The 26,449-nt window shown below is 33.4% G+C and overlaps 1 long non-coding RNA gene across 3 annotated transcripts in view; it reads left to right on the top strand.

The window, feature by feature from the left end:
- Positions 1-26,449, top strand: part of LOC141560254 (uncharacterized) — a 186,205-nt gene that overhangs the window by 81,198 nt on the left and 78,558 nt on the right. For all 3 annotated transcript variants that reach the window (XR_012487676.1, XR_012487678.1, XR_012487677.1), the window contains exons 2-3: positions 5,124-5,269; positions 6,683-6,760. This is a non-coding gene — a long non-coding RNA (uncharacterized LOC141560254). The remainder of the gene's footprint in view (positions 1-5,123; positions 5,270-6,682; positions 6,761-26,449) is intronic.

Raw genomic sequence — 26,449 nt, forward strand, 5'->3', positions numbered from 1 at the left:
CCAGTGAAGCTTTGAAACCAAGATATAACAAAGCAAAATATGAAGCATGAAAAATAGAACAGAAGGTAAAGCATTTTATAGGAAAACAATTTTATAGCTAAAGAAAAGAAAATATAAAAAGAATTGGACTACTTGAAAGCTGTGACCAATAAAAGACTGGACACAATAGTGCAAGAAATAATCAGAGCAAATTGTTCTGCAGTGATAGAACATGAGGAGAAAGTAAAAAACAAAAACAAAAACAAAAACAAAAAACAAACCACTGATCACCACCTCAAAGAGATCCTACTATGGAAAGCACATAGGAATATTATTACCAGATTTCAAAATCCCCATATCAAAGAGACAATTCTACAAAAAACAAACAAAACCAATTCAAATATGCTGGAGCTATGGTTAGAATTATACAGGATTTATCAGTAGCTACAACAAAAGACCGCAGGTCCTGGAATAATTTATATCAATAATGAAAAGAATTAATCCTGCAGCCAAAATATCATATCTAGAAAAACTAACCATTTTGAAGATTCAACAAACTTTCAGATTTTCAGGACTTTGTTTTAAAGAAACATGAACTTAACAGAAAATTAATGTGTAAGAGCCAATACCAAAGATTAGTTTCAAGGGATTCAACAGGGACAAATTGTTTATATATATATATATATATATATATATATATATATATATATATATATATATATATATTTTTTTTTTTTTACATGGGAATGTATAACATATGATTATTATTAACATCAGTAATTAGGTAAATTTAAAAAAAAGGATTGGGCTTAACTACGTATTTTCTGATTCTAAAAAGCAAAATTATCTAGGAGAAGGTAAAAATAGTAACTGTGCTATTCAAATGAGGTTCAGAGGAAGAATGAACACAGAGGCATTAGAAGGGAGAGGTATGCTGGTAGTTCTGAAATTTTACTCACATCAGGAATGGGTTAAATAGGGATGTTTTACACACACACGCACATACACACACATATACCAAGAAAGGTATGGCATCCTTTAAAATCTATAAAGAAATAAGTAGGGAGGGAAAAGGATAAGATGGAGAAATGAAGGGGGAGGGAAAAGAATAAGATGGAGTAAGTATGTATATTTATGCCAATGGGACAAGGTGTGTAGATTAGTGGGAAAGGGATTAATAGGGATAGATGGGGTGGGAGTGGGATAAAGTCTGTATGTTAATGGAATGGATAAAGAGGGAAGGAAAGGCAGGGGAAAGAAGATCAAGGAGAGATTCATAGGGAGCTTAAGTAATAGCAAGGTAAATTAAGGAGTAGAATTAAAGAAGAAGGATTAACAGGGATTGGAGGAAAATAAGATAGCAGGAAATAAGAGATATGCACAAAGATTACAATAAGGATCAGGAGTAGAATTTAATAGAAAAAAAAATATGTCTAGTAATCCCTGGTCTCAGACAAAGTCAAACTTAAAGCTTCAATCAGGAGAGAAATCATATGTCATCCATATTAATATTGCTTTACATGCTTGTCTACATAAGCATAAATGCATATGTATTTGTCTATGTGTATATGTAAATCTATCTATATCTATATCTATCCACACATAACTACATGGGGATGTTAGGAAATGAATGGCGGAAAAAAATAAAGTAAAAAGAGCATAGCAGAAAACAAAATGATAACCTACAAGGAAGCAAAGAAAAGATGGACACTCATGGATATATAATCTCTTCTATCATATTGTCTTTCTTGAAATGGACATTTATTGTTACATATTTTGAATACTACTTGATGTACTGCTAGCACATGACAGTGTTTTAGTTTGGTTTCTTTCTTTTTTTCCCTTTACTGTCTTTTACTATTTTTTTTAATTTTGTATTTAGTTTTAAATAAATAAAAAATGATTTAAAAAAAGAAAACAAGACTGATAAACTTCAGAACTTTGATCAATATAGTGATTCACAGTCATGTCAGAAGATTTTTATAAATTGTATCTCCTACCCGATGAGAGAAAGGTAGTAGATTTTAAGTGTAAAAGGTGATATCTAATGTTTGACGTGATTAATATATTGATGTACACATGTTGAAATGTTCGTCTATGTTACAAAGTAGTGTGGTATGGTTGGAGCCAAGAAGATTTGAGTTAAAATCTTGCCTTAGACACTCACTACTAGATTTGTGACTATGGGCAAATGACTTATCCTAACTCAGCTTCTATTATGTGATCTTCTAAATGGGGCTAATAATAGCATTGAAATTGAACAGTACAGAACAAATGAGCTATGTGTGTGTGTGTGTATTCATATATTTATGTATTCCTCTACGTATTATACATATGCAACTTTGCCAACTTTATACTACTACATAAACGCTAGTTATTATCATCATCATTATCATTTGTTGTCACTTAGTATTTAGTAAATGGTTTAAAAATGATTCATTCAAATGGTCAGGAGGAGCCATGGGGAAGTTATAGGGATTAAAAAAAATCAATAAAACATTAATCAAAAGAATGCAAATCTTTATTGAAAATATTATAAACTAGATTATAAAACATTCCACAAGAAAGCATGGATTTCACGATGGGAAAGGCAACAGACATTCTTTTCTGGGGCCATACCAGGCAACCATGCCATGTAAATGAGAGATCACAATCCTGAATGACTAAATGTCTGCTACAGGCAGAAGATGATTCTATATGTGAAGCTTTTCTTGTATGCTCTGTGGCTTTGTGTCACATCTGACATGTCAGTTTACTTGGTGCTGTCACATTGGTATATTCTATGAGGCAGCCCAAGAGGCATAACAGATTGTGTCAGAGAACATTTAGGAAAAAATATATTCACTTATTTGTTTCAGATACTTACTTTCATTTTGAATCAGCACACCAGGTTCTGAATGGGGCTGACATTGGGCCAGATGGGCATAACTGCAGTTCCAGGCTATTCTCCATTTGGCATCTTTCTGACTTATGCTATTGCTCCTTTTTCTGTTAGAATTAACTTTTCATACTCACACATGTTATTTTCAATGCGCATTTTCTTTCTATAAATCAATGTTAGTTTGATAAAAAAAAAAGGCTTTTGAACTCTGAAAGCAATATAATATATTTGAACTCATGAAATTCCCATTTCCTGATGTCATACTTATGTGGCATTAACTTGTGACTGACTAACTCACCCAAACTGACACCAAGAGAATTAGAGAGCCCTGAAGCACTGTACTTTTCAAACTGTCAGAATATAATATTAGAAACATGTATTTTATTGGGGGGTAAGAGTACCTTAGGTGATTCTTTGTGAAAAGGACATCAGTTTTAAGTAGAGTATATTACAAAGTTCCATTCTTCTGTATTCAGAAGAAATGTTTTGGGAAATGTCTTTTCTCATTCTGCATTCTGATTTATACCCTGTGTGGTGAAGATGAACTTAGGAGTGGAGAACCGAGGGTTGAAATACATATTATACTAAATTTACTTCTCTGAATTTGTGGTAGTCAGCTAACCTTTGGTGACTGACTCAGTTTACTCATCAACAAAGAGAGGGACTTATGCTAAATTATCTCTAAGTCAATGATACTATGAGTAGATGACATCAGGCATCTTTCTAAATCTATGGCCTTTGTTATATCACTATCTATATATGTAGGTTTTATATATATATGTATATATATGTATATATATATATGTATATATACATACAGATAGATAGATAGATAGATATAGATGTAGATACATGTGTGCATATTAAAAATTACTTCTCTGAATTTGTGCTAATCAGTTAACTTTTGGTGACTGATTCAGTTTACTCATTGACAAAGAGTAATTTAGGCTAAATTATCTCTAAGTCAATGATCCTATGAGTACATGACATCAGGCATTTTTTCTAAATCTGGCCTTTAATATATTAATATCTATATATCTATATATGTTAGTGTATGTGTATGGGTGTGTGTGTATATATAGATAGATAGATTGTTAGATAGATACACATGTGCATGTATGAATACGCAAAACAACACACTAACAATAGTAAATTTTATGGATCAAAATAACATGTTCCTTGATTATTATAGATCTTTTTTTCTAATCTTAATTTTGAATTTAGATTCTCTCAAAGGTCGGCTTAAATACCACCTTATTCATGAAAGTTTTCCTGATGCATAAGCTACTAATTAATTCCTCCTCCAATTATCTTGGGTTTATTTTCTATATATTTGACATAAGAGACAGTATTGTATAATGGATAGGGAGCTGGCCTCCTAATCAGGGAGAACTGAACTGAAGGCTTATTTTTTGCCATATGGTAGCTAGCTGTGTGACTATGGGCAAATAATTTCACTTCCTAGTCCTAGAGGCATCTAAAAGTATAATTTGCAGACAAATTACTAAACATAGCCACAAATATCCATACATATACATTCTACATGTAAAAATTATCTTATCTGATGCAATGTAAAAGTTCCCTGAAGGTAGGGAATAATTTATTTTTGTCTTTTTCACCTTTAGTGATTTACCTAGTGCCTGGCACATAGTTGAAACTTAATAAATGAGTGTGCATTAATAGACTGATGTTCTTAAAATAGGAAATGATTCTAGTAGAATTGAAATGGAAGGGTTCCTAGCTCTCCTACCAAGGAAGTATAGTGCAGGGAAGAACTGTACCTGACTTTCGCATGCATCCTTGTGCATATAGCTCAGTTCTGACATATAAATCTCTGCTAATCCACCTCAGGGTGTCTCTGGAGCAGAAAATGACAAGTGAATGAAATTGAATCATAGTATTGAAATGTGCATAGATGAAAGACATCTATGTCTCATTATCAATTGTGACTGAAGGTAGGATGTGAACTATAAAGAGTATGCTAATACCTAAGCCCGGCGCTTCCTGGCATAATACATTTGATTGTCTAAAATGTGAACCATAAAGCTGAAGGTCCAACACAATAAGTAAGATATAAGATAGCTTTCATTTTGAGCACAAGTTGGGAGAGAGAGAGATTGACCTCTATGATCTATAAGAATTTGCTACTGTGAAGATTTATTGAGGAACGTTAATACTCCATGTTCTATCTGTTATGAAAGTGACACTCTTTGAGGTCCTGAGGTTTTGACTCATCTGAGCCCTCTCATCTGTGCTTTTATAGGATCAGAACAAAAATGTTATCTGTTAGACTTGCACTGTGAAGAAGATGAGAATGGATGTGACCTCTTCCTGGGACAGATGACAGATTGTCAATGATTTTCTTTGGATTATTGGCCAAGGTTTGGCAGCCTGGGGATTTTTTTGGAGGTAAGTGAGGTTATAGAGACTTAGAACTAGTGTGTGTACGTGGTATCATTTAGTTAGGCTTCCCATTCTTTAAGGCATCTCTTTGTTTGTAAATAGATGACACATATGATAAAAACAACCATCTTGTTTGGGCTAAGAGGTAGTAAGTATATTTGAAAAATGTTCCCATATATATATATTTTTTTTTTTGAGAGATTGAATGTAAGTACCAATGTATAAAAGGTAGCATGCTGTAGAAAATTGAGAATTGGACTCAGAGTCAGGAATAGCAGGTTGAAATCTCACCTTTGATGCACATTGATGGTGGGACATTAGACATGTCAGTTAAAATCTTACTCAGGACTCTATAGGCAACTGAGACTAAAAGTTCCAGAGAAGGGACTTCTTTGTATTGGAACAGGGACATTTTTTTGAATATGAATTCTATAGCCCAATTAAATCCCAAATCCAGGATAGGCAGCCAAGTAGACAGACAGACAGTTAGATAGAGGCACTTAAGTGCCTCTAAGAATAATAACCAGAGCTTGGAGACAGGAGACTTATTTGGTTCTGACCCCAGATAGTTAATATCTATGTGAACCTGAACAAGTCACTTCTGTCTTCCTCAGTTTCTTTGACAAAAATAAGGATAATAATAACATTTTCTGAAAATATCAAAGACTTCTCAGAGGTTATATGTAAACTGTCAATTCTGAAAAATAAAATCAAATAAAGCAAAGAAACATAGAAGTTATTACACCAATTGTCAACTCTGACCAAAAAAACACAAAGATAATAGCAAAAACTTTATACCAATTGTCAGTTTTGAAAAATGAAATAAATTACCAAAGTGCTTGTGGAGGTTAGAGGCAGAAAATCCTTCTTAATTTTCTTGGAGGAGGGGAAATAGACACATGTTCTGGTCCTCTAAGGCCAAGGAGATGGAAAGCAGTAAGACTAAGCTTTGGGACATATTGTGGCTAGAAAACTGAGTAGTGAAGCCATGACTACTAATAATGAGGCAAGTTTTCTTAGTGAAAAAAATTATTACTAGCAGGGCTTCATGACCAGAATATGGTTTCTGTAGGTGTTTGCTCAAGGTCAGGGAGCACTCTGGGGCTGATTTCAGTAATTTCTGTGATTTAGGGGCAGCAGAGTTCATCCAGAAGGTGACCATAAAGGACTGTTGTTATGCCAAGTCCAGGTACATCTTGCTTGCTGGGCCATAATTGTGGAAAACAAGATGCCTCCTAATATACAGAAAAGAAAGGGATGAAAAATTAGGAGTGGTCTTGAAATGTGATCATAAAGTAAAATGAGATTTATTTATCATAGTTCTTGGCACCTCGTAGGTGCTAAACCAATCCTTTCCCCCTTCTTTTTTCTTCTTATAAAACATTTATTAAACATTTACTATGTTTTGGTACTATTTAGATACAAAAACCAAGAAAACAAGATGGTGGCTACTCTCAAAGACCTCATATTCTAATGATGGAAAATAATAAAAGAAAGGTAAAAACTGGGGCAGGAAAGGGTGGGGTTGGTTTGTTGGTTTTTGGACAAGTATGTAGCAAAATAGGAGTATATACTTAATGCACTAGGGAAGCAAAGGGGCACAGTAGATAGAGTGCAGGCCTTGATGTTAGGAAGACTCATTTTCCTGAGTTCAAATTGAGCCTCAGACACTTTCTGGCTAGGTGATCATGGATAAGTCATTTAGCTCTGTTTGCTTTAATTTCTCATCTACAAAATGATCTGGAAAATGAAATGGCAAAGCATTTCAATATCTTCAAGAAAACCCCAAATGGGATTTAAAAAAAGTTGGACATTACTAAAAAATGACTGAAAAACAATATTTGATACATAGATGGGATAGAACAAAGAATAAGCTGGAAAGAAAATAAACAGCCTGGCTCAGACTTTTAATAATTTGTCAGTACCATGAAAATATTCATCAAAAATCTATTCAATCCCAAGGTGAAGACATACTCAGGGGAAAGAAGCAGCCAATGTACTTAAGATAAGCAGTATGGGGGCAGCTAGGTAGCAGAGTGGATAGAGTACCAGCCTTGAAGTCAGGTGGACCTGAGTTCAAATTTGACCTCAGACACTTAGCACTTCTTAGCTGTGTGACCTTGGGCAACTCACTCCACCCCAATTGCTTCAGCAAAAAACAAAAATAAATAAAAAGATACCCAGTATGAGACAAATATACTGCCTTTTTGTATAGATATAAACAAATAAATCAATTTTGTTTTGCTTTTCCTGGGTATTATTATAGAGGGATAGTTTGGCAATAATCTGGTCTATAGACCAACCTTTCAACTATGTTCTTTCTTAAGAATCTCTGCTACAGTTCTCCTCCAAGGCCTTATCATGGGATGAAGGTGAGTAAGTCTTCTTGAAAGCAATGCTAAAAACCTAGTCTGTGGAAGGTTCTCCTATGGTGGAAATACTTTGATTCCATGCCCAGTGATGGACTGTGTAACTATTGGTCAAGGACCAATCTAGTTAAATTCAGAGAAGTCTGTTCTGAGAAATATGGACACTTATTGATTAGTGGTGGTGTTATTTTAGGCACAAGAGATCATATGGAATAGCTTGCTATGGTGAATATTTTTCACCACATTTTTCCATAACCATGGTACTTTTAAAATTTAAAAGAAGAAATCGTAATGAGTTCTGGAGAATTCACTGAAAAATTTTTGGTTGAGAATTTGCTATGTTCCAAGCATTCTGTGAAGGTGCTATCAGGAGAAAAGTTAGTTTTAAAACTAGATGAAATCATCTTTTTCCCAAAGAGCTTATAGTGTAGTAGAGTTTCTATGGCAGAAGATATGTGCTGGATGCACTATGAGGAATACTATGTTGAATCTTTTATTGTAAGGGCCTTCTCCAATTTAGTCTACTCAGTACAATTTCAATCTTTGTTTACAAACTGAATCATAGAGCTTCAGGGGCCACAGAGACCATTTAATGGAACTCATATGTCAAGAGGAATCAACTATCCAGTAGTCATTTAGCCTTTGCCCCAGAAATCAAACTAGAAGGCAAATCCTCCTTCTTCTATGTACCCAATTTGTTTTTGGAAAAGTTCTAATTTTTAGAAATATTTTATACCAATTAAACTTAAAGCTTTATCTCATTAATCAGAATTTTGCCTTCTGTTTTTTGATCCCTCTTACATATGATATCACTTCATCTACTTTCAGACAGCAATCATAGGCAGTCACAATCTTCTCTTCTTGTGAGCTGTCCAATTCATTAAACCAATGAAATAGTTCATGATCTGGAGTTCACCTATCCCAATTATCCTACTCAAGATGGTCTCCAGCCTATCGATGTCCTTCTTAAAATACCTTAAAATACCTGGTCATTTGATGAAACTAGCACTCAAAAGAGACCACAACTCTCCTAGTCCTGGATATTTTATCTGTCTCAATGAAGCCTAAAATTGCTTTAGTTTTCTTTACTGTTATACAACATTGTTGACATGTTGAATTTGTTATTCAGTCATTCAGTTGTGTCTGACTCTTTGTGACCCATGGATCATAATACCCAGGTGGGGTTTCTTGTCAAAGATACGGAGATGCTTTGTCATTTCCTGCTCCAGTGGATTAAAGTAAACAAAGATTAAGTGTTTCTCCCAGGGTCACACCATGAGTGTCTGAGGTCAGATTTGAACAAAGGTTTTCCTGACTATAGGCTCAGTGGATAGAGTTACTGAATCCATTATTGAATTTACAATCCACTAATACTACTCCAGGCTCTTACATCTTTTTTCAGATGAACTACTGCCTAACCACAAGTGCTCCATCATGTAATTATGAAATCTTGTTTTTAACACAAATCTAAGTTTTTACATGTATCCCTATGAAGTGAATTAATGAATAAAAAAATGATTAAACACAATATGATAAACACTATGCAAAATATTGGCTATATAAAATCAAAACATGAAAAGAATAATACATTAAATTAATTCAGGTTTTTAGATTTATTCCCATGTGAGGGTGTTAAGATATTTTTGGATACTTGTGTCTTGTTTATTTCTCCCAGTCTCAGGTCAGGTACAAATTTGATAAGAATCCTCTATACATCTTTGTTAAATTTAATGATATAAATGTAAAACAGACTAGAAAGAAAAAAAAACAGATTCTTGGAGTATTCTCCTAGAGAGAAACTTTGAAGCAGAGATCAAATAATTAATGATTGCTCTTTGGTCACTGCCATGTAAACCGTTACATATAAACATTGCTGTGCCTCCTTCTGGGATTACCTTCCTTTTTCATGCTTATCACCTTTATGCACATCATTCTTTGTATATTTTCTCTCTCTTTAGAATATAAACCTTTGGAGAGTAGGGACTAACTTTGTCTTTATAATCCTAGTACTTAGCAATTTCTTGTATATAGTAAGTGCTTAATAAATGCTCCTGGCTGATTGACTATCCTTGAATCCCCATCTTTTCATCTTTATCTTCACAGAGATCATGTAAAATTTATCAAATACATTACTACAATCCTGGTAAACTCTCCTTAGAGGATTACCATTATTTGTCCAACTAATAACTCCATTGAAAAGGAAGTCTGCTGTGACCTATTATTGCTAAAAAACATGCAGGCTTTTTGGATATCATTTCTGGATATATTCCTTTACTCTCTCTTTTGATATTACCCAGTGATTTTTCCTTTATTAAAAAAAATCAAAACCTTCCTACATAGCAACTACTTTGAGGGCATACAAATAATTCTACATCCAAAGTCTACAATTTTTCCAGGGAAAGGATAATAGTATATTATCTCATATATCTTTAGGAGCCAAGATTTGCTTTTATGATTACACAGCATTTATTTAATTTTTGTAATTAAAATTTTTTCTAGTCATTTCATATATTGTTTCTTCTGGATATGCTTATTTAAATTTTTAATTAGTCCATACAAGTCTCCCCATGTCTTTCTGAATTGATCATATCTGTATTTCCTATTTCTTCTATTAAATTGATGTATCCCATTTCCTTTAACCATTCCTCATTAATGGATGCCCACTACATTTCTTTATCATTACAAAAATGCTGCTGTGAATATGTTGTAATATTTATTTGAATGTAGCATTATTGTTTGACCTTGATCTTGGGTTATAATTATGAGTCAAAAGAGTCAGTAAAATTATGAGTCAAAAGAAACAATCTGTTTACTTTTCCTTCATAATTCCAAATTAATTTTGCTGAATGGTTGAATCAATTCACATACCCTCAATGAGTTTAGGTGCCTGACTTTCCACAACACTTTCAATATTAGACTACTTTTCATTTTTCTTTCTTTATCATTTTCTGAATGTGAAGTGGAACCTCACAGTTGTTTTATTTTTTATTTCTCTTACAATTAAAGACTTGCATAATATTTCAAAAAAAATTCTTAGTTGTTTGCACTTCCTTTGAAAAGTCTTTTCTAAATGACAGCTGATATTTTAATGCTATTTTTCTTCATTTTTCATGTGTTTTCCTTTTAAGATGTTTTTTTTTTAATGATTTACACTGCCCCTTGTTTGGTCGAGGATTTTTTGCATTTCCTAGTCAGAAAAGGTATTCCCATACATTCTCTTCTATTTATTTATTTATTTTTTTGGGATATAACCTCTTACATCCAAATAGGATATAATTTTGAAACTTATTGTGGTATATAATATAAAGTGCTACTCTAAATCTACTTCTAACTAATGCCTATTCTTTTTTTAACCAACTATTCTTTTTAAGTCAGGAGTCCTTCTTCAAGTAGGTGATGTTCTGTGGTTGGGGGTGATGTTAGCCATTTCTGATTTGCCATTATGGCTTCTTACAGTTCCTTATTTTCTTTTTCTAAATATTTTTTTCACAATCACTTTACTAATATATTAAAACATTTCATCAGAAATTGAAGTCAAATTCACTGATATAGTGGAATGATGGTCTTGTAATATCTTTTAAAAATTAGTCAAAACTAAATGCAGATTGTCCCAAAGATCTTAGTGCAATTTTAAGGTATCAAAATACAAAACTTTACTAAGGCTTTTGGGAAGTCTTTTAGATCAAGGATGATATTTCTTATTCTTTTAGTTCCTTGAGATGTAATTCATCTGAGTTTCATGATTTGACCTTATTAAAGATCAATTAGTACTGATTTATCATTTGTTTCTATCTTAGGCATCAATATTTTAGTGGGTATTTTTTTCTTGTCTTGGCAGAGAAAACAGAACAAGATTTAAGTATTCTTAATTGTGACATTCATTGTCACCACCCATTTCATAGTGAACATCAATCTTATTTTGTCTTAGACTTTCAGCTTTTTCTCGATCATGTCAAAAAGACTTATTATCATGAGTTTTAATTGCTACTCTAGTTCATTAAGAGCCTACCCACCTTGACACTATTTTTATAGGGTCACGAAGCTGTTTAATAGTCACTATCTAGAATGTATCTCAGCTTATATTTAATATATACAAAGATTTATTACCTAAGTTGATTGACAATTTCTCTGTGCATCCATACTGGCTATACAGACAACTATCCCATTTTTCTCCTCTTTGGAATTTTTGGTTTTCATATATTGAAACCTTCAATTTTAAGGAGATTCTTATTCCTTCTGTACTAATTCTCACTGTTGAATTTTAGTCAGATAGTCCTTATTTCTCTTTCTTTTAGATGCAAAACACTTTCAATAATTTCCCTTTTCTTATGAGATGAAATAAAATCCCTTAACTTGATATTCTAGGCATCTACGAAATAACTCTAACCTGCCTTACTGAATTTTATTTTTTTTTCCAAATTATTCCATTCACTTTATCTTCACAAATCTTTATCCTTACTCTATTATCCACAGGGTGATCTCCTACCCTTATATTAGAGCATATTCTCTCCTCATTTTTACCTGCTGATATATTTTCTTATAATTTTATTCCTTTTAAATTTAATTCAAATGAAACCTCTTCCTTCATGAGCACTTATGAGCTCCTCTCAGTAGAATGTGACTTTTCCATACTTAAAATTTTCCAGTACACTTCATCTGAACCAATTCATTATTTTATCATATTTTGCATAACGCATATTTGTGTACAGGTCATATTATCCCTATTGCAAGCTCTTTATAGGCATAACTGGTATTATTCCAAATATTTTTGTCCAAAAATCTTAGCAACAATAAATACTTCATCAAAGATAGTTTAATTACTTTTTTGTTTTCAGATATGAAAATAGGTGACAGTATTGGAAATACACACACACATACACACACACAGATATATATATATATATATATATATATATATATATATATATTTATAATCTGATCTTGGCCACAGCTATCGAAAAAGATTAATTAAAAAAGCTTAATATGACTTTAACTGACACATATTGGTTATATGATCCTACACATGTAACAACTTCTTAGTTGCATTAATAATGTTCTAAGATTATACACTGATAAGAAAATGCCAACTTAGTTTGGTAAAAGGAATTTTTTTCATGGAGGATTATTTTATATCAATTAAATCACAGATTCTCTTTCAATGTAATCTCTGTCTCTATGCCAAATGAAAGTTTATGTATTATAATGGGAATATTTCTTGAGTCAGGGAGACTTGGACTTAAATCCCATTTTTGATTTTCTTTAAGTGGGACCAAAAGAAAACCAAAACATCCCAGAGCCTCAGATAGCTTTCTAAGATGCAGATGAATTAGTATTTGTGTAAAGAGCCTGTATACTTACCATACAATAGATCATTGATACACATAATTGAAAAGTAGTTCCAGTTAAGGTTTAAAATCATCATTTATGAAATGTTTTATAAAGATAGGAATTGAACCTGTGATTTTATTTGGCATAAAGGAATTTCTGATGAGGAAATTTCCCCTTGTAATGCACATCAATGTTTTCTTTTCAACCTAAAATTTCAAGAAGTTGCCTAGAGCACAAAGAAATTAATTGACTTGTCCAGGATCCTCAGAAAATATCTTTGAATATAAAACTTGAATCCATGTCTTGCTGGTATTAAAGCTTGCTTTTTTTTAATTAGAGCTTTTTATTTTAAAAAATGCATAGATAATTTTCAACATCAATGCTTGCAAAACTTTGTGTTCCAAACTTTTTTTTTCTTGCTCTCTTCCCTATTACCACTCCCCTAAATAGGAAGTAGTCCAATATATGTGTAATTGTTTTATACGTATTTCCACAATTGTCATGCTGCAGAAGAAAAATCAGATGAGACAAAAGTGAGACAAAAAACAACAACAACAACAACAAAAACAAACTGCAACCAAACAACAATAAAAAGTGAAAATACTATGTTGTGATCCACACTCATTCCCCATAGTCCTCTCTTGGGTGCAAGTGGCTCTCTTCATCACAAGACCATTGGAATTTTCCTAAATCATCTCACTTCTGTCATAATTGATCATAACATGATTTTGTTGGTTCTGTATATATTGTTCTCTTGGTTCTACTCACTTCACTTAGTATCAGTTCATATAAGTCTCTCTAGACCTCTCTGAAATTATCCTGCTAATTGTTTCTTACAGAACAATATTACTCCATAAAATTTATATACCATAACTTATTCAGACACTGTCCTACTTGTGGACAGCCATTCAGTTTCCACATCTTAAAGGTGGTTCTTTATCAACTATATTGTATAGTCTCTCCCCTCTCCTCTGAAGCTGCCACCATAACAGGACAGACCCCAAAGCATCTCACATCTTAAGTATTGTAATATCGTGCTTCTTGGTCTTCTTGAGTTTCCCCTTATTCCATTCCATCTTCCACTTAGCTTCCAAAGTTATCTCCCTAAAATGACTGAGTAACGCTTCTTCATGCTTACTCAACAAAGTCCACTGGATCCTTACATTTCCATAATAGATAAAATCCTATGGTATTAAAACCCCATCAAAACATTCTTCTTTTTAGTTTCTGTATACCTTAAATTACCCTCACCATGGGGGGGTGTCACTAATACAGTGTCACTGGACTCCTTGCTGTTCCTCACATAATACTCACCATCTCCTGACTCCAGGCATTTTTACTAGCAATTCCAAATGTTTGAATTTGTCTTCCTCCTCATCTCTGCCTCCCAGCCTTGCTGGACTGCTTTCAGTCCCAGCAACAACTCTACTTTCTTCAGAAAACTTTTTTTAAACCCACCTTCATGCTAATTCTTTTTCTTTGTTGATTATCTCCAATTTTATTTTGTATATACCATGTCTGAACATAGTTATTTGTAGGTTATATCCTCTATAAAAAAAAAGTTCATTGAGAGCAGGTATTATCTTTTGCTTTTTTTTTTTTTAATTACCTGTATTTAGTGTAGTAACTGAAACACAGTAGGTGGTTAATAATGTTTGCAGAGTTATTTAGAATAGAATTTCTATCAATATTTCATGATGTGCTTATAATTTCTATTGCTTCAGGCAATTTAAAGTTGCAAGTTAATAACAGAAAAACAAAACTATGACCTAACAATGAAACAGAGCCATAATATGCTCTTTGTTTCCAAGGAAATCTTAGGGTTTTTAGTCATGGTATTTATGTACCACAAAGGAGCCATGCCCAATATCTGAAACCATTCTGTAGGGAAGATGGACATTGCATTTGGAAATTCTGAGAGTGCAGCAATTAAGAGCTCAACAAAAGAGATCCACAGGGTGACTAGAAAGACCCTATCCTTTTTATAGACTTTTGGGGAGTATTGAAGAACCATGTTAATGAGGGGATATAGTGTTAGGGAAATTTCAGTTTTAATTTCTTCTATTGTAAAGACTCTTACATGACTTTTCTAATGAACAAATCACTTTGCTCATTTTGTAAATATACATATTTCCCCATGGATCAGCATTATGGATTTTGTTTTTTAGATCAGACATGTTGGGCCTTTTGTGTACCTGGTATGCTTTAGTTCTTTTCAATCATCACTATTATCTGTGTGTATCTGTTATAAATGGGAGGGATTTGTGAAAATTCGCGATATGGTAAATTTATTGGGGTTCCTAGCTGCTGGGGAGTATTGACTCTCAGGTTTTTTCATATATTAATGTCTAGTAGGTTATTCTAAAAACTCATCTATTTGTAAAAAAAAAAAAAAAAAAAAAAGAAATGAAAACTATCATAGATTTGTGCAATCTCACTAAGTTTCCCTAACACTTTGAGCTACCCATTCAATGATGGATAGAAAGAGGAAATTATTTGACTCAATTGCTACCTACCCTTAATCACTGAAATGTGAGGACTGAGTAAAACTGAGACCTGTTGAAGACTTTTTTAAAAAAGAGCTTAAAAAAACCACATTCTCCCATTTCATCCAGGGCCATCTCCAATCATCTAAATATATACCTTACTACTGGACCCAGATGGCTCTGGAGAGAAAAGTGAGGAAGGTGACCTTGCCCAGCCCTCCCCCACTTAAATCCAACTCACTTGAATGTCATGAAATTACCTCCCTGATATCATGGTCCTCTTTGAGAATGAAGGAATAACAATATTATTATGGTGGTGCATCATGAACCTTTTGTTCACCTAGAGGTCTTTAGTTGTTACTGTTCTTTTGCAAATGGAGAAGAAAAAGAAGGGAAGCAGTTCTAAAAGTTATCCTTACTTATCTCTAGGATATAGTATGATGTGAAAATCTCTTAAATAAGTATTGGACAACCTTTTTTTTCAAGCCTGGCTCTACAATCCTTTCTGTATTTTTATCTCTCTAAGTCTCTGTTCCTTCCAAAATTAATGGATTGGATTAGATCATTTTTAGAATCTCTTCCTAATTTAAAAGTTTCTGATTTCAAAGATTTTACAAAATGCTTAGAGAGGAAAAACATTTTATATATATATGTATATATATACGTATATATATACATATATATATAAGCAAAAGGATAATTTTACAGAACTATCAAGTCAACAAGCTATAATACAGTGCAGAAAGCTTAGAGAAGTTCAGAGGAGACATCTTTGTTGAAACTAGCTGAGATATGTGATTTACAGAGGCAAATGAGGTTTCACCTCATCATACATGTAGTTTCACACTTGCCAAAAAAGTGTTGTGAATGGTCTTCATAAGACTGAAAGCATTCATCCTTTAAATCTGAGTGAAATGTAATTGTATTGCAGCTGTGCTATCTCATATACTCTGGGTTCAAAGCCATGTTCAGGTCCTCTAAACATTGCATTCTGGGAACTTTCCCAGCCAGTAATCAAGGCAGGACCCTGTGGCAGAAATCCAGAGCAGATGCTTGGCTAGATGGTGACCTCATGTTTTTTTGCCAACTCCCACTACCTCTGTTTTGGCTGCCAATAAGTGCTGGACCAGAGCCAAGCACAAGGGCTCAAAGGAAATGGAATCAGTAAACTCTGTGAGTTCAGGTGTGCTGATCTCCCAGAATTTAGAAGGCTAGTCATTGAAGGATGAAGCTGCAGATACATGAAGGAAAAACAAAAAAATAAAGTTAAAAAACCTCAAACCCCCAAACAAACAAACAAAAACCTTTAACTGGGTATGAGAGGGATGAAGACAACTTCTCACTAATTAGTTTTAGTCAAATATATATTTTCAAACACTAAAAACACATTTATTATCTTATAAATTTGTAAGATATTATAAAGAGGTATTTGAAAAAATTAGCTTACCAAATATCATAATCAGAATTCCATACAGAGAAATTAATGAAAAGATAATAGCCCATATTTAACTAGTGCTTCACAATTTGGAAGACACTATATAATCAATACCTTAGAAGAGCCATAAAATAGCCTCTTTTGGTAGGGGTTATTATTATTTCCATTTTACACATGAAAAAACTGAGGCTCAGGGAAATTGATTTTGAAATTCAATTTGCAATTGAATAAAAGAGGTAGAATTTAAATAATGATATTACTGATTTTCAAGTCCAGAATTCTACCCTTTATGCTATACAGATAATCTGAAAGAAGTCCCAGACTCTTGATGATGATAATGATAACCAGCTTTACATAAAATTTTATATTTTGTAATGTACTTTATATATGTTGTCATTGAATCCTCATAACAACTTTAAAAATAAGTGCTATTATTTTCCCCATTTTATAAATGAGGAAGCTGAGTATGAGTTATTAAATTTTTGATAGAAGATTACAGTTACTAAGTGTCTGAGGCTGGTTTCAACTCCTAGTACAGCACTCTAGCCACAATGTATACTAATCTCAAGCCTATATTTCATGATATTATAAATTTGATAAGTGATGATTCAATTTAGATTAAATTCTTATAGATTTATAGAAGGTTTAATTTGTCACAGTCCTTAAGTTCATCTAGTAGGCATTCTCAGTGTCCAATTGATGGAACTGAGGCTCAGAAAATCTTGCATTATCCTTTGATTTTGTGCCAGTTTTCTCTATCTGACTGGATCACAAAGCCTATGCTTTGTGAACAAAGGTCATGTCTTATGTTTTGTAGCACTAAGGATAGTCTATGACAGGGTTGCAATGGAAAAGACAGTCTGTTTTAACATTTGCATATTTTATGTTGTTCTATAGTTCCTCTTTAGTTACTGTATGGATATTAGTGGTATTTTTTATCATTTATGAATTACATTGTAAGATGAATCACTGGATCTTAGAGCTAGCAAAATAGTGGTTAAATAGGTTGGCATTAAAGTCTGTTATTGGAAGCCCATTTTCCATTTAGTTTTATATGGTCAGTTTCTCTCTCGATGAATAGAGCCTCAACCTGTACAGTTCAGTAGGGAATTAGGTTTTGCTATGCTGAGGATAAAAGTCTGTCAGCAGAGGCAGGCTCTATTGAGACTTCTAGATAGTAATTCAGTTTGCCTCTAGGGAGTCTGTTCTTCGGGGAATTTTTATATCTTTCATTTCAATCTCTCTGAGAATGAAGATGAGGGATTTGAGAAAAAAAAGCAAAAAACAACGGGGAGTCAGAGAAGGAAAGAAAACAAAATATTCAAGGAGCTATTCCTTAGTGCAGTGAGATTGGGTCATTTTTATCTATTATCATATGAATGAGGGAATATTATTTTAAAATCTGTTATATGGTGGATTAATCAGCTAACAAATTTGTCTTCTGGAGTGAGAACTTGATTCTGTGACTGATTTACCATATTCATTGTCAATCTCCATCCTCTCTTTAGAAATATAGCTCTTCTTTTGGAAAATAAGAAGAGCTTTGTTCTTGTAGTATTCATTCAGATGTGACACTTTTGGCTTTTCAACAGGTAGTGCCAGAAATGGTACAACTTTGGAATTATGGCCTAATGATCAGGGCAATTTAAGGGCAAGAACTCTGTATTTGCAGTCAGTAAACCTTTGATTTCCAGTTTTGTTATTGTTCCTTTTGTTCCTATGTGACTTTGGGCAAAATAATTTGCCTCTCTGAGAGGTTTACTCATCTGTAAAATGAAAGCACTGAATCATATGAATTCTTATTATCTTTTAAAAGTCACATAGTAAGTTGTTCTGAAACTTCCTTGAGATTCTAAGATATATTTGGAAGATGGAAAAAACAGAGATAGGTCTCAGAGAAATGATGACTCTAAGAGCAGTTCTTCTTGCTGGGAAGCTCATTCTCAGGGTAATCCAAAGGATTTGATTCTTTCACAACTAGTTACAATAAATTTAAAAACTATTTGTGTCTTCCTGAGTTTATTTTTCATTTCCCTCCCCTTTATTTATTTTTTTTTTCTTACCTGGACTTGTAGAGTCAGTCTAGAAGAATAGTGAATTATTTCTCAGAAAATGCATCAGCACCAAAGCCAAGAAGAGGTTGCTGGCCACAGTGCTGATGCAGCTGGGCTTTCACACAGCACAGCTGTTACTGCTGAAGGCAGATTAGCTAGGATTGCAGTGCAAGCAAGGGTTATTGGCTATATGAACCAGCCAGGAAGTCCCACTTAGAATTGATAGTTTTACACTTGCTTCTTCTCTGCGTAATAAGAATTATTTAAAATTAAACAACTCTGGAATCATTGAATAATAGTCAACATGGCATAATGGCAAGAGCCTTGTATTTGCAGTCAGTAAATGTGGATTTTAATTATCAGATTTGTTATTGTCCTTCTTACCTATGGGGTTTTGGCAAAACAATTTATCTCCCTGAGCCTCGGTTTACTCTTCTGTAAAACCATCTGGAGTTGTTATCCATTTTCTGTGTATTTTGAATCCTGGTAGGTTTATATTAACCTATGTGAGCTCTTTGGAGATGAGAAAGCATCAGGGTTTACTTGATCTGTTAATGAGTTTATGGACTGGAATAAATATTGACTTGAAGTTGTCAAATCCTATATTTTGGTTTGAGTGGTATGATTCTGAAGCCTTCTGTAATTTACCAGGTTGAGAGGGGAATCATTAGGCTGTTTCTATATTGACCCTGAATACTATATAGAATTCTAAGGAGTATTTTACAACTTAGGAGAATTGGTGAGACATCCCTTATGTCATCCACTGATTGGAAACTTTTTTGGGGAAATTTTCTTCATATTCTTCACGCCTCCCCATTTAGAATTTTCTATCACTTTTTGTGACTTGATCTTAGCTTGCTTTCTCCTAGTAATATCAGACAATAAATAGCAAACATGTGTGTAGAACTTTAAGATTTGGAAAACACTATGTAAATACAGACTCTTAATTTTCACAAGAACTCAATGAAATAAATGCTATTATTATCCCAATTTTACAGATAGACAAACTGAGGTTGTGCTCAGCTAGCAAGTGTCTCAGGCAGAATTTAAATTCTGCTTCAACTGACTTCAAGATCACCACTCTTTCCTTTTCCCTCTTCCCCCATCATATTATGCTATATTACAGTAAAATTTAAGCTTTCTAAGGGCAGGAACTGTTTTCTTTTTAGATCTAGACTTTTCTAAGAGGTAGGGAGTTCTTAGCACTAGTGCTTGGTAGAAAATAAGTATTGAGGAGTAGCTAGGTAGTACAGTGGATAGAGCACCAGCCCTGAAGTCAAGAGAACCTGAATTCAAATCTGGTCTCAGATGCTTAACATTTCCTAGCTGTGTGACCCTGGGCAAGTCACTTAACTCCAATTACCAGAGCAAAAAAAAAGTATTAAATACATTCTTGTTAATAGACTGGCTAACTATTTCTTACTCATCTTCAAAGGGTTTCTTATTTTAGCTGTCAAGGTGCACTTTCTATCTCTATTATCTTTGTACCCCATGATAGATAACTATTATTCCTTGCAACCCAGTGAATTAGCTATTGTCATAGAAAAAATATGATAAAATAATTCATGTTAAATGATTTTAGTTTCATGTTCTTCTCTCTCAACCATATCTAAGTTTCTAAAATTATAAGATATAGAACAAAAAAATCAAGTATCACAAAACCTGAATCTGTGTCATGGCCATTCCACTTAGATGCAATGTAAGTTTAGGTAAGTTACTTAACATATTGTTAAGTGAGGTATTGAATCTGGGTTCCCTCATTGGATAAATTGCAATAGTATTATTTGCCAGAAATACCTATAGAGTTGTTGAAAAGAGAAAATAAGAATGTGATACAGTTTCCATTTATATAATTCTATTAGATTTACAAAGGGCTTTCCTTACAACATTCCCATAAAGAAGATAGTAGAAGTATTACTATCTTCATTTCACAGATGAAGAACAAGTAAGCATCAGAGCCATAAGAGGAATCATATTCTTTCAGAGTTCGAACCAAATGATGCTACCCCATCAATGCTTCTTGGGCAGCTGTGTAATGCAATGGGTAGTTTCTTGGAGACAGGAGGACTCATCTTCCTGATTTTGAATCTAGTGTCAGATACTAGCTATGTGATCTTGGGTAAGTCATTTAATCCTGTTTGCTCCAGTTTTCACATTTTTAAAATGAACTGGAGAAGAAAATAGCAAACCACTGCAGTATCTCTTTCAACAAAACTCCAAATGAGGTCATGAAGAGACTGTCATGATTGAAAAAACCTGGAGAACCAAATCAATGCTTTACAAATATAGTGTGTTCTTTTTGAACAAAGATTTTAACTCAAAACAACTAATTAACTCTCATGGAGACATTTTCTATCTCTTATGATACAGAGAATTTGGGAAAGAGACTTTTAAGATCTCTAGGCATCTTACAAATCTCACAATATAGGTATTTATACAAATCACTTTGTTGCTTCAGACCTCTATGTCTGGTAAACTGAGGGAGGTCTATTGGATGGCCTCTAATGTTGAATGTGCTTTTGGATTTTGTATTGCCTGAATGCAAAGCTAATTCTTCTCATGCTTCAGTGGTATCCGTTAGAGAGCTTCATGATTATCAATTAACTATGCATCCATCCAGTTAGCTACACACATACAGAACTCAGTGCCAGGCTGTCATAATGGCCTCTCGAAATTGTTCAGGAAAGTGCTTAGTGATAATACCTGTAGTATTTCTTTTCGTCTTACATCATGGAATGTCAGAAGGATTGATGAGATCATTTAGGGGAAGTACTTTGAGATATTGGGAAGAAAGCATTGCATTAATTCAGATGATTGTTTTTTCTTAGTTACATAAGAAATGATGTTTCAAAGTAGACTTGAAATTGAGGGTTAACTTCTCCTGTTCCTTGATTGTGCTGTACTTGTACAAATTGTTTGTTGCCCACTTCCCATTGACAGAGATGGTGGACAACCCTCTAGTACTGTTTAATTCAGTATGTTAGAGTGGCTTACCTTTCCGAATGTTTGTAATGTATGCAATTTGCTTTATAAATAAAGGACATTTTTCATAGCTGACACTTAGTAATTTCCAACAGAAATGTAAGCTAAATTGATGAATTCATTAAGAGAATATAGTAAGGTGGTCCTCATTTATTTTCATGAGGTGAATGCTGTGTCCGTGCTTGGTTTTGTTTTTAGATTAGTTTTTTTTCCCTTTTTCTTTGATGTAGAAGTCAGGGAACTCCAAAATGAAAACAAGAATTAGATGTACAGAAAAATGAAAGACCTAGAGAATTTTTTTCAGAAAGATTCTATCAATTTAACTATGATCTTTGCCACTCTTTGTATGTTTGAAAGAAGGTAAATCCTCTTTTACTGTGAGGTATTCCCATTTTCACAGATTAACTACTCTCCTTTCCCTGAGTCCCATAGAGGCTCTCTTCAAGGCTGCTAAACCTCAGAGCATAAATACAGGATCTAAACAGTAGGAGGTCTGATGCATTACTTTAGTTTCATGACAGGCCAAATTTTTTCCCTTTAATCTTCTCCCTCTTCATTCTCAATGGATCATTTGTATCTGACAGTGAACAGCCTGCCTCTTTTTGCAGAAGTGTCCTTATTTATCCTTGAACCTGACCCTCACAGAAACTGCCTTTCCTTTGCAAGAGCACATTTGAGACCCTTTAAATAATATTCTCCTTTTCCCTAAATTGAGACAAAAAAAGCTTCCTCTCAGGTTTCTCTAATTTTTCATGAACAAAAATACATTGTTCCAGTCTACTATGACATACAGATTCCTTGTTTGACATGATAAAAACAATTCTTCTACCCCAAATGACAGATTCCATATGATAAAATAAAAAAAATGATAAAAGAATTATGAAGTAAAAAGAATTATGATTAAATCATATGGAAGTATTGACCAATAATCATCCCAATTATTTAAGAAAAATGCATCATTCTTTAACCATAATTTTAACAATAATAATTCCTTGCCTATGTGATATTAGTACTCTGAATATATAGTATTATAAATATTGGAATTCAAATTATAATACATTAAGAGAGAATGTAAAAAGATTGTCAAAATGAGTTTTAAGTAAGTGAGATGAAGTCAAGGAACAGTGATAGAATATACCTTTTCAAATTGAGTGAGAGAGACAGACAGAGAAATGAAGAGAGAGGCAGAGAGACAGAGAAACAAAAACAGAGTGAGATACAAAGAGGTAAATACAGAGAAATAAAGAGACAGAGAAATAGAGATACTTTGGAGAGGCAGAGACAGAAAGTAAGAGACAGACAGACATATGAATTAGAGAGAAGATATATTAAAGGAATGAGTGTTGAAAAATATAATTAATTATGGATTTGATCTTAGCTTGAATCTCCTTTTTTTTCTTGAAATTTAGGAAGTACAATAGGAAATTATTTTTATACCTCCTTTTTACCCTCTCCCTATAAATTTGTTTAACATTCCCTAAGCTTTAAGATTATCTGGGGATACTTAGGTCAGGCAGTGAAGTCTATGAACTAAAAAGTACTAGTTCAATGAAAACTTGGATGTTGGAACATCCAATTCAATACGATTTAAAAACATTTAATATTTACTATGTGCCAGGCACAGTAGTATACACTGGTTTACAAAGATAAAATAAAATAGTCCTTATCTTCTTTTTTTTTTTTTTCTCCTGAGGCTGGGGTTAAGTGACTTGCCCAGAGTCACATAGCTAGTGACCAGATTTGAACTCGGGTCCTCCTGAATTCAGGGCTGGTGCTCTATCCACTGCGCCACCCAGCTGCCCCTAATAGTCCTTATCTTCAATGAGGGAAAACAATCAATACAAAGATTTTTCAATTCAAAATAAATATAAATAGATGTTTTATTTAATAACCATTCCATTTTAATCATAATTCTCATTGTCAAGGAAATAAAACTCTTGAAGAGGATGAGGATGAGGGTGATGATGACTAGCATTTTTATTGTGCTATATGTCATTCTTTCTCTATTTGGTCCCAGAAATCTCTTCAACATGGAAGCTCATATTGTCTATAAGAACAAACTCCCAAATCTGAAATAGTTTTAGAAATTCATTAGGGCATTTGAAAAATGAACCAGAAAGCAAATGGTTTTCCTTATCTAAATTTAGGAAGATTTACATTACATAGGAATCTGACAAAAAGAAAGTTTCCCACCCAGGAACCCCAAGTACCCCATGTATAAAGTTGAACAATTATGCTGAAAGGACAGTCTGAAAACAAGATGGACTGAGATATTATGAATAAATATAGGCCCAAACAAAAGTTTGGGAAACCTCAGGAGATCTGGATTATGGCAATCCAAATTAAGAATTCTTTGGATGAATCTGGAGTATGTGGGAATTTGGAAATATCTGTACCAAATCTTTCATTCCTAGAGTTACTTCGGTCAAGCGACATTCTGTATATGGATGATCTTTAATCATGTAAGATTGATCTAAGCAGCATTATATTTTTCCCCAAAAGTATGATCATTTTTTTCCAGATTCATTTAAGTTCTAATATCACAATTAGAAGTACCCTAAGGGCTCTCCCTTTAATTAGATAGATCCTTCCAGAAATTCCTCTTAAAGAAGGAGCTTAAGCCAATCATATCACTTTCTTTCCTAGTTCCCACTAACCAAGTGATCAGGTCAGAAAACGTGATGCACATTTCTATGTACTGCTATGATAATAAGAAAGCAGACTCAATGATAGATATCCCAACTGGTCTACCTGCTAATACCTTCCCAAAGTCAAAGTAAAGCAAGGAAGGCCACAATATATTGGATGGATTCTGCCATAATTCCATTGGAGGGCAAAGACAAGAGATACAATATAAGAAAGCATAGTTAGGTTATATTTTTGGGGAAAATATTCACATTGAGGAAATTAGATCTACTCAAATATTTAGAGTTTTTTGTCATTCAACTTCTCTCTTCAATCTAACTGAGAAAAAGTTATAGCCCATTAGATAGACTACTTAAAAACATCTTTTTCCTCTAATTTCTTGTCCACCCTCTTATCCAATAGTGGATCAATTTGCTAAATTTTGTAAAGGAGTTGATAGTAATAAAATAAATTTAAATTATATTATTTATTATTTAATTAGTTATTTAAACAAATCAAGTTAAATTAGTTATTTAAATAACCACTGAGAGAATTTTTTCTTGCAGTTTGTTGGAAGAGCAGTTTTTAAAATAGAGGACAACTTGTGCCAGTGTTTTTGACAACATTGTCAAAGGTGCTCTTTAACATTTTTTATCAATGGCTCAATGACTTGGGAAAAAGAGTACATATCCTTATCATATCTGCAGACAATAATAGCTTTAGATGATGCTTTGAAGTTTTCAAAGGATTTTGCACATGTCATCTGTATAGCATTGCCTATTATCCCCATTTTATAAATGAGGAAGTGTTAAGAAAATGGTAAATTACTGGTCAAAGATCATAAAGTTAAACAGATAAGAACTAAGTTTCTTGAAAACTTTGAAGGATTGCTAATATACTAGATGAGAGTTAAAATATCAAAGGGCCCAGGCAGCCAAACATGTTAGAATACATCAAATGAAATGAAATTTAATTGGGTTGAATGTAAAATCATATGAAATTTTGTCATCTGACTTCAGGAGAACAAGATGAGGGACAGAATGGTTAAAGAGCAGCTGGACTAATTTGAGGATTCAAGTAGCCTGCAAGATTGATGTAGTTCAACAATGTGATATGGATATCTAAGTAAGGAATAAGATTTTAGTCAGGTTAAGAGAACAATAGCTTATCAGAATATGGAGATATAGTTCCATTCTTTAGCCAGTCTATGCCAAAAGGGTCAGATAAGCTGTTACCAGCACAATTGAAGAAGGATTTTTGATAAACTGAAGTGTGCTCACTGAATGATGACTTGACTGGTAAAGAACCTCAAGTCTGTCCCCAAAGAGCATCATTTGAAAGATCCAGGAATATTTATCTTGAGGGGAAAAACAAACAAACTCAAGGGTGATAGAGAAGAGACATGATTCCTACATGTAAGTATTTGAAGGACTGTTATGTGGAACAGGTGTTGGATATGCTTAGTTTGGCTCTAGCGGGTGGTACAAGCCAAGGGGCAAACATATATTTGATAACAGAGAAAACTTCCTTCCTCACACAGAGACTAGATAATTGCTTGTAGCATGTCTTGTAGAAATGGGTATTTATGAGGTATGGGTTGACCAGGAGCCAGCAAACTTTGGCCTGTAGGCTACTTCCTTCCCCTCACTTATTATTGTGTATCCTGAGAGATAGGAATGAGGTTACAAGAAACAAGTAGTCAGTATTTGTCATTTAGAACATAGTTTGGTTTAAATCAAAGGAATTATAAGTTTTCTTTTAATTGTAAAATTGCTATGATTGTGTTATTGTCTCATTTAGTCTCAGAGGGAATTTAGTCTCAGAGGGAAGCAATTCTTTTCCGCAAGGTATAACAATTCCAATGAGTATTGGGTAGAGTTGTGGAAAAAATAACCCTTTTTCTGAGT

The sequence above is a fragment of the Sminthopsis crassicaudata genome, chromosome 3 (assembly GCF_048593235.1).
Source record: "Sminthopsis crassicaudata isolate SCR6 chromosome 3, ASM4859323v1, whole genome shotgun sequence".
Taxonomy (NCBI): domain Eukaryota; kingdom Metazoa; phylum Chordata; class Mammalia; order Dasyuromorphia; family Dasyuridae; genus Sminthopsis; species Sminthopsis crassicaudata.